Genomic DNA, 9,718 nt, shown 5'->3' on the forward strand with positions numbered 1-9,718 from the left:
CTATAGATGCAGAGCGGCAGCGGGCAGAAGAGGCACGGCTCACAATGGTCAGGGCGGAGAACTCCATGCGTAGGGCTCTGAGGCGGGCTGAGTGCCTCGAGGCAATTCGCAGGGACCTGGAGGTCCACATGTCATTGTCCCTGCGAACCCTCGGGGCCATGGAAGAGGACCGCCTCCGGGACATCGAGCAGGAGTTCGATGATGCCCTGGCCCGGGAAATCGGGAAGTGAGCCGTCGGACTAGCCCGCTGTCATTGTAAATAGTTTTTAGAGTTAGGTTTCCTTTTCCTTTTATTTGTGGTCAATGGACAATGCCACACACATTTTTATGTAGTTTTATTTTTATGTAGTTTCTTAGGTGGGTTTCATTTGTTTGGTTGGGCTCATGGACCCTTTACATAGTTGGACAATGGATTGATTTGATTTATTTTTTGGATTTTGTACATGGATTCATGAATTTTTCTTTTGGACCATGGATTGTGAATAGTTTGATCATGGATTAATTATAATATTTTTTTTCATTATGGACATGGAGTAATGGATTTTTTTTGGGACAATGTATTGTAAATAGTTGGACTATGGAATAATTTGATTTTTTTTTCATTATGGACATGAAGCAATGGATTTTTTTTTTTACCTTTCCTATGGATTTGCGTTGGTGGAGAGAGAGTTTGGACTGTTTTTCTTTCAAATTGTTTTGGATTGGTTATAATTTTCATTCACTCATCTTTTCCACATGCTTTTAATTTCATGTTTGCTATTTTTCTATGATTTCATTTCATTCATTTATTTTTGTACATAATACATATTCATATTTTATTTCCATGTGTGGGATTCGCTCATTGGGTTGATGCATGTGAAAATGTGTGTTTACACAATCAATGTCAACCAGTGTATCTGTGTGACGGACATGTCTTGATGTGCATAGTTGACATTTGGTTTGTGTCTTCAGATAGGCATGTCAGTGTGGGGTGGATTGGGAAATCATTGCGTCTCAAGAATAGGGTGGCGTGATGTGGTTTTTTGGTGTAGAAGTGGCCTATGATTGTGCTTCTTTATTTTGTGTAGGGGGGACATGAGTGGGGGCCTGCTGGTAGGTGCCCCTCACTGCTGGGGGGTGGGGGTGCAGGGGGACATGAGTGGGGGCCTGCTGGCAGGTGCCCGTCACTGCTGGGGGGTGGGGGTGCAGGAGGACATGAGTGGGACATGAGTGGGGGCCTGCTGGCAGGTGCCCCTCACTGCTGGGGGTGGTGGTGCAAGGGGACATGAGTGGGGGCGCCTGCTGACAGGTGCCCCTCACTGCTGGGGGTGGGGGTGCAGGGGAGCACATGAGTGGGACATGAGTGGGGGCCTGCTGGCAGGAGCCCCGCACTGCTGGGGGATGGGGGTGCAGGGGGACATGAGTGGGGCCTGCTGGCAGATGCCCCTCACTGCTGGGGGGTGGGGGTGCAGGGGGTCATGAGTGGGACATGAGTGGGGGCCTGCTGGCAGGTGCCCCTCACTGCTGTAGGGTGGGGGTGCTGGGGGACATGAGTGGGGGCCTGCTGGCAGGTGCCTGTCACTGCTGGGGGGTGGGGGTGCAGGGGGACATGAGTGGGGGCCTGCTGGCAGGTGCCTGTCACTGCTGGGGGGTGGGGGTTCAGGGGGACATGAGTGGGACATGAGTGGGGGCCTGCTGGTAGGTGCCCCTCACTGCTGGGGGGTGGGGGTGCAGGGGGACATGAGTGGGGGCCTGCTGGCAGGTGCCCGTCACTGCTGGGGGGTGGGGGTGCAGGAGGACATGAGTGGGACATGAGTGGGGGCCTGCTGGCAGGTGCCCCTCACTGCTGGGGGTGGTGGTGCAGGGGGACATGAGTGGGGGTGCCTGCTGACAGGTGCCTCTCACTGCTGGGGGGTGGGGTGCAGGAGGACATGAGTGGGACATGAGTGGGGGCCTGCTGGCAGGTGCCCCTCACTGCTGTAGGGTGGAGGTGCAGGGGGACATGAGTGGGGGCCTGCTGGCAGGTGCCTGTCACTGCTGGGGGATGGGGGTTCAGGGGGACATGAGTGGGGGCCTGCTGGCAGGTGCCCATCACTTCTGGGGGGTGTGGGTGCAGGGGGACATGAGAGGGGGCCTGCTGGCAGGTGCCTGTCACTGCTGGGGGTTGGGGGTGCAGGGGCATATGAGTGGGACATGAGTGGGGGCCTGCTGGCAGGTGCCCCTCACTGCTGGGGGTGGGGGTGCAGGAGGACATGAGTGGGGGCCTGCTGGCAGGTGCCCCTCACTGCTGGGGGGTGGGGGTGCAGGGGGACATGAGTGTGGGCCTGCTGGCAGGTGCCCCTCACTACTGGGGGGTGGGGGTGCAGGGGGACATGAGTGGGGGCCTGCTGGCAGGTGCCTGTCACTGCTGGGGGGTGGGTGTGCAGGGGGACATGAGTGGGGGCCTGCTGGCAGGTGCCCGTCACTGCTTGGGGCTGGGGGTACAGGGGGACAGGAGTGGGACATGAGTGGGGCCTGCTGGCAGGTGCCCCTCACTGCTGGGGGGTGGCGTGCAGGGGGACATGAGTGGGGGCCTGCTGGCAGGTGCCCCTCACTGCTGGGGGGTGGGGGTACAGGGGGCATGAGTGGGACATGAGTGGGGGCCTGCTGGCATGTGCCCCTCACTGCTGGGGGGTGGGGGTGTAGGGGGACATGAGTGGGGGCCTGCTGGCAGGTGCCTGTCACTGCTGGGGGTGCTGGGGGACATGTGTGGGGGCCTGCTGGCCGGTGCGCCTCACTGCTGGGGGGTGGGGGTGCAGGAGGACATGAGTGGGACATGAGTGGGGGCCTGCTGGCAGGTGCCCATCACTGCTGGGGGGTGGGGTGCAGGAGGACATGAGTGGGGGCTTGCTGGCAGGTGCCCCTCACCTCTGGGGGGTGGGGGTATAGGGGGCATGAGTGGGACATGAGTGGGGGCCTGCTGGCATGTGCCGCCCCTCACTGCTGGGGGGTGGGAGTGTGGGGGGACATGAGTGGGGGCCTGCTGGCAGGTGCCTGTCACTGCTGGGGGTGCAGGGGGACATGTGTGGGGGCCTGCTGGCCGGTGCGCCTCACTGCTGGGGGGTGGGGGTACAGGGGGACATGAGTGGGACATGAGTGGGGGCCTGCTGGCAGGTGCCCCTCACTGCTGGGGGTGGTGGTGCAGGGGGACATGAGTGGGGGCCTGCTGGCAGGTGCCTGTCACTGCTGGGGGGTGGGGGTGTAGGGGGACATGAGTGGGACATGAGTGGGGCCCTGCTGGCAGGTGCCCCTCACTGCCGGGGGATGGTGGTGCAGGGAGACATGAGTGGGGGCCTGCTGGCAGGTGCCCCTCACTGCTGGGGGGTGGGGGTACAGGGGGACATGAGTGGGACATGAGTGGGGGCCTGCTGGCAGGTGTTCATCACGGCTGGGGGGTGGGGTGCAGGGGGACATGAGTGGGACATGAGTGTGGGCCTGCTGACAGGTGCCCCTCACTACTGGGGGGTGGGGGTGCAGGGGGACATGAGTGGGGGCCTGCTGGCAGGTGCCTGTCACTGCTGGGGGGTGGGTGTGCAGGGGGACATGAGTGGGGGCCTGCTGGCAGGTGCCCGTCACTGCTTGGGGCTGGGGGTACAGGAGGACAGGAGTGGGACATGAGTGGGGGCCTGCTGGCAGGTGCCCCTCACTGCTGGGGGGTGGCGTGCAGGGGGACATGAGTGGGGGCCTGCTGGCAGGTGCCCCTCACTGCTGGGGGGTGGGGGTACAGGGGGCATGAGTGGGACATGAGTGGGGGCCTGCTGGCATGTGCCCCTCACTGCTGGGGGGTGGGGGTGTAGGGGGACATGAGTGGGGGCCTGCTGGCAGGTGCCTGTCACTGCTGGGGGTGCTGGGGGACATGTGTGGGGGCCTGCTGGCCGGTGCGCCTCACTGCTGGGGGGTGGGGGTGCAGGAGGACATGAGTGGGACATGAGTGGGGGCCTGCTGGCAGGTGCCCGTCACTGCTGGGGGGTGGGGTGCAGGGGGACATGAGTGGGGGCCTGCTGGCAGGTGCCCCTCACCTCTGGGGGGTGGGGGTATAGGGGGCATGAGTGGGACATGAGTGGGGGCCTGCTGGCATGTGCCGCCCCTCACTGCTGGGGGGTGGGAGCGTGGGGGGACATGAGTGGGGGCCTGCTGGCAGGTGCCTGTCACTGCTGGGGGTGCAGGGGGACATGTGTGGGGTCCTGCTGGCCGGTGCGCCTCACTGCTGGGGGGTGGGGGTGCAGGGGGACATGAGTGGGACATGAGTGGGGGCCTGCTGGCAGGTGCCCCTCACTGCTGGGGGTGGTGGTGCAGGGGGACATGAGTGGGGGCCTGCTGGCAGGTGCCTGTCACTGCTGGGGGGTGGGGGTGTAGGGGGACATGAGTGGAACATGAGTGGGGCCCTGCTGGCAGGTGCCCCTCACTGCTGGGGGATGGTGGTGCAGGGGGACATGAGTGGGGGCCTGCTGGCAGGTGTCCCTCACTGCTGGGGGGTGGGGGTACAGGGGGACATGAGTGGGACATGAGTGGGGGCCTGCTGGCAGGTGTTCATCACGGCTGGGGGGTGGGGTGCAGGGGGACATGAGTGGGACATGAGTGGGGGCCTGCTGGCAGATGCCGCTCACTGCTGGGGGGTGGGGGTGCAGGGGGACATGAGTGGGGGCCTGCTGGCAGGTGCCTTTCACTGCTGGGGGGTGGGGGTGCTGGGGGACATGAGTTGGTGATCACTAGTGGAAGGTGACATGTGTGCTGGCTGGGGGGCATGCCCAGGGGTGCAGAGTAGTCCCCTGTGTGGTGGGTTGCCTGCAGGGGTAGTGGATGGGGTGGAGGGCACACCTGGGAGGACCCACACTGCCAATTCATGTGTGGGACTCCCCGTGCACTCCACTAGATACACGTACCCGCTCTGACAGCGAAATCGCGTGTGAAACTTCCCACGAACCCCAGTAATACACGTACCCTACTCGCACAGGGCCAATCACGTGTGAAACTTCCCGCGAACCCCAAGTAATACACGTACCCCACTCGCACAGAGCCTATCGCGTGTCAAAATTCCCGCGAACCCCAGTAATACACGTACCCCACTCGCACAGGGCCAATCGCGTGTGAAACTTCCCGCGAACCCCAGTAATACATGTACCCCACTCGCACAGGGCCTATCGTGTGTGAAACTTCCTGCGAACCCCAGTAATACACGTACCCCACTCGCACAGGGCCAATCGCGTGTGAAACTTCCCACGAACCCCAGTAATACACATACCCCACTCGCACAGGGCCAATCGCGTGTGAAACTTTCCACGAACCCCAGTAATACACATACCCGACACGCACAGGGCCAATCGTGTGTGAAACTTCCCGCGAACCCCAGTAATACACGTACCCCACTCATACAGGGCCTATCGCATGTGAAACTTCCCGTGAACCCCAGTAATACACGTACCCCACTCGCACAGGGTCAATCGCATGTGAAACTTCCCGCGAACCCCAGTAATACACGTACTCCAATCGCACAGGGCCAATCGTGTGTGAAACTTCCCGCGAACCCCAGTAATACACGTACCCCACTCGCACAGGGTCAATCGCGTGTGAAACTTCCCACGAACCCCAGTAATACACGTACCCCACTCGCACAGGGCCTATCGCGTATGAAACTTCCCGCGAACCTCAGTAATACACGTACCCCACTTGCACAGGGCCAATCGCGTATGAAACTTCCCGCGCACCCCAGTAATACACGTACCCCACTCGCACAGGCCCTTTCGCATGTGAAACTTCCCACGAACCCCAGTAATACACGTACTCCACTCGTGCAGGGCCTATCGCGTGTGAAACTTCCCGCGAACCCCAGTAATACACGTACCCCACTCGCACAGGCCCTTTTGCGTGTGAAACTTCCCGAGAACCCCAGTAATACACGTACCCCACTCGCACAGGCCCTTTCGCGTGTGAAACTTCCTGCAAACCCCAGTTATACACGTACCCCACTCGCACAGGGCCTATCGCATGTGAAACTTCCCACGAACCATAAGCATTACACATACCCCACTCGCACAGGGCCTATCGCGTGTGAAACTTCCCGCGAACCCCAGTAATACACGTACCCCACTCGCACAGGGTCAATCGCGTGTGAAACTTCCCACGAACCCCAGTAATACACGTACCCCACTCGCACAGGGCCTATCGCGTGTGAAACTTCCCGCGAACCTCAGTAATACACGTACCCCACTTGCACAGGGCCAATCGCGTATGAAACTTCCCGCGCACCCCAGTAATACACGTACCCCACTCGCACAGGCCCTTTCGCATGTGAAACTTCCCACGAACCCCAGTAATACATGTACTCCACTTGTGCAGGGCCTATCGCGTGTGAAACTTCCCGCGAACCCCAGTAATACACGTACCCCACTCGCACAGGCCCTTTTGCGTGTGAAACTTCCCGAGACCCCCAGTAATACACGTACCCCACTCGCACAGGCCCTTTCGCGTGTGAAACTTCCTGCAAACCCCAGTTATACACGTACCCCACTCGCACAGGGCCTATCGCATGTGAAACTTCCCGCGAACCATAAGCATTACACATACCCCACTCGCACAGGGCCTATCGCGTGTGAAACTTCCCGCGAACCCCAGTAATACATGTACCCCACTCACACAAGGCCAATCGCGTGTGAAACTTCCCGCGCACCCCAGTAATACACGTACCCCACTCGCACAGGGCCTATCACGTGTGAAACTTCCCGCGAACCCCAGTAATACACGTACCCCACTCGCACAGGCCCTTTTGCGTGTGAAACTTCCCGAGAACCCCAGTAATACACGTACCCCATTCGCACAGGCCCTTTTGCGTGTGAAACTTCCTGGGAAACCCAGTAGTACACGTACCCCACTCGCACAGGCCTATCGCATTTGAAACTTCCCGCGAACCCCAGTATTACACGTACCCCACTCGCACAGACCCTTTCACGTGTGAAACTTCCTGCGCACCCCAGTAATACACGTACCCCACTCGCACAGGGCCAATCGCGTGTGAAACTTCCCGCGAATCCCAGTAATACACGTACCCCACTCGCACAGGGCCTAATCGCGTGTGAAACTTCCCGCGAACCCCACTAATACATGTACCCCACTCGCACAGGACCAATCGCGTGTGAAACTTCCCACGAACCCCAGTAATACATGTACCCCACTCGCACAGGGCCTATCGCGTGTGAAACTTCCCGCGAACCCCAGTAATACACGTACCCCACTCGCACAGGGCCTATCGCGTGTTAAACTTCCCTCGAACCCCAGTAATACACGTACCTCACTCGCACAGGCCCTTTCGCATGTGAAACTTCCTGCGAACCCCAGTAATACACGTACCCCACTCACACAGGGCCTATCGCGTGTGAAACTTCCCGCGAACCCCAGTATTACACGTACCCCACTCGCACAGGGCCTATCACATGTGAAACTTCCTGCAAACCCCAGTAATACACGTACCCCACTCGCACAGGGCCAATCGCGTGTGAAACTTTCCGCGAACCCCAGTAATACACGTACCCCATTCGCACAGGCCCTTTCACGTGTGAAACTTCCCGCGCACCCCAGTAATACACGTACCCCACTCGCACAGGGCCAATCGCGTGTGAAAGTTCCCGCGCACCCCAGTAATACACGTTCCCCGCTTGCCGTGTGCTTTGTGGCGGACATGTATACTGGTACAGGGTTAGCGCAGCCCTTTGCGCTGGATTGGGGATTTTGATGGGTTTTCCCTGCACGAGGGGTGTTCTTGGGGGCGTAACTGGCGCTGCTGCAGGGTCGCTGCGCCACTGTGCGCCACGGCTGGTTTTGGTAGCTAAAATCCATGAATACGCTGTGCGCGGAAATGGATTTTAGCGCACGCGGCTGGCGCAGAGATTCGCTCGCGCACACTGTGCGCCAGCCACGTGCGCCACTTGCGCGCTAAATTCTAGGAATTACCCAGAGAGTGGTCGGATTAAGAAGATCTGAAACAAAAAAACACCAGAACTGACACTATATTCTGAATGACCACCAGCCCAGTCACGTAGTGCAGGGGATTTGTCCCTGCCTTATACAAGGGGGTTAAGGTCTTTACTAGGAAGAAGATGGACTGCAAGACTAGCCCCACACGGAAGACACCAAGTATAGGGGGATATCATTTTGCACAAGGATTTACACAATTATCATTATTAGAGGAAGGGGGAGGACGACCACACTATATTCCATGGCCACAAATAGATGCAAATCATTTGAAATGTTAATGACCTAGTTTGGCTGCAGGTGCGGGAAAATTGATTTATGAGTTTGAGAGAATGACAGCAGGAATGGCGTTAGAAGTAGGTGACTTAAAATGCCTACTGGCAGCTATTCCAGGGGAGAGAGCTGAAAACATTTGGAGACGAGCAGGATATGCAATTAGTGTGACAGCATAGAACACGACACATAGAGTGCCATTTAATATAATAATTGCTGGGCAGATGTATAGAGGACGCATAAAGTACAGTATCCTGACACATCAGACGTGTGTGCGATTATGATTAGGAAAATGGGAGAGGACGAAGATCCTGTTGCCTTTATTGGGGAGATTCAGGAACGTTGTCATCCCGAGACGAGAGAACAATGGGATAAAACAGTGGCATTATTTTATCATATTTCATGTCAGGGAATGCCCGAACCAGTGCAATGGCACATGCAGAAACAGGTAGGGATGGAAGCGAAGCCATGGCCAGAAATACGGTTGACTATTGTACATCATTGTTGGTTGTTGCAAGAGAAAAATAAGAAAAAAGCTGAGAATAGAAAGCAGGAGGATATTAAGTTAGTACAGAAAGAATTGTCAAAATTCACCATAGAAGGAGCAGAATTGACAAATGGTGAAGGTGTGGTCACACAAGAAGCACAGCAAAGCAATGTAGTGCATCCTATGGATCAGAGTGGATATAACATTTGGCCAAGAGGTAGAGGGAATGCACCTAGAGGAGGAGGAGGAATTCAAAACCCTCAAGGGGAGGAGGTCTTAATGGGGGATAGCCACAACAATGCTGGAATTGTGGGAGAACAGGGCATATAGCATGAAGGTGTAGAAGTAGAGGAGGAGGCATGTAACAGAACAGACAACCTCCAAGAGGGGGAATGAGCTAGTCTCCACAGTACAAAACAGAATCACAGGAATATTATGCCCAAGATCACACACAGTGTCAGACAAGTGTACCCCCTATACAGCAAGCACAGCAGATCCCACAACAAATGCAGTCACCATAAGGGCAAACAGAGCAAGCACCCATGCAGGCACAACAATCACAAGCACGGCAACCACAGTACACACCGGTGCAACAAGCAACAGTGCCACAATGGAAAGTAAACACAGGAGCTCCACAGGCTTCCACATCCAGGATAAGGAGCGTAACAGTAGTGGGGGGGAACCCTTTTAAGAGTCCTGGGATGAATTTATATCCACAATAGGAAAGCCCACAGAGTGACTTGATGTGTTCAGTAATATCTGTGACACCAGACCCACAAGTGAACCAAGTGTCACGGTAACAATAAGAGGCAAGACATTTTCATTCCTTGTGCACATGGGATCAAATAGTTCCTGTGTTTGAGAGGGAAATACCCAATGCCTGGGATTGCCATGAATGTGCAGGGATTCTCTGGGGTCAAACGTTTGGTTCCTTTTACTGATGAATTACCACTTTCCATAGTTGAACATAACATG

Source organism: Ambystoma mexicanum, chromosome 11, assembly GCF_040938575.1.
Source record: "Ambystoma mexicanum isolate Mex_15411 chromosome 11, UKY_AmexF1_1, whole genome shotgun sequence".
In the NCBI taxonomy this organism is placed as follows: domain Eukaryota; kingdom Metazoa; phylum Chordata; class Amphibia; order Caudata; family Ambystomatidae; genus Ambystoma; species Ambystoma mexicanum.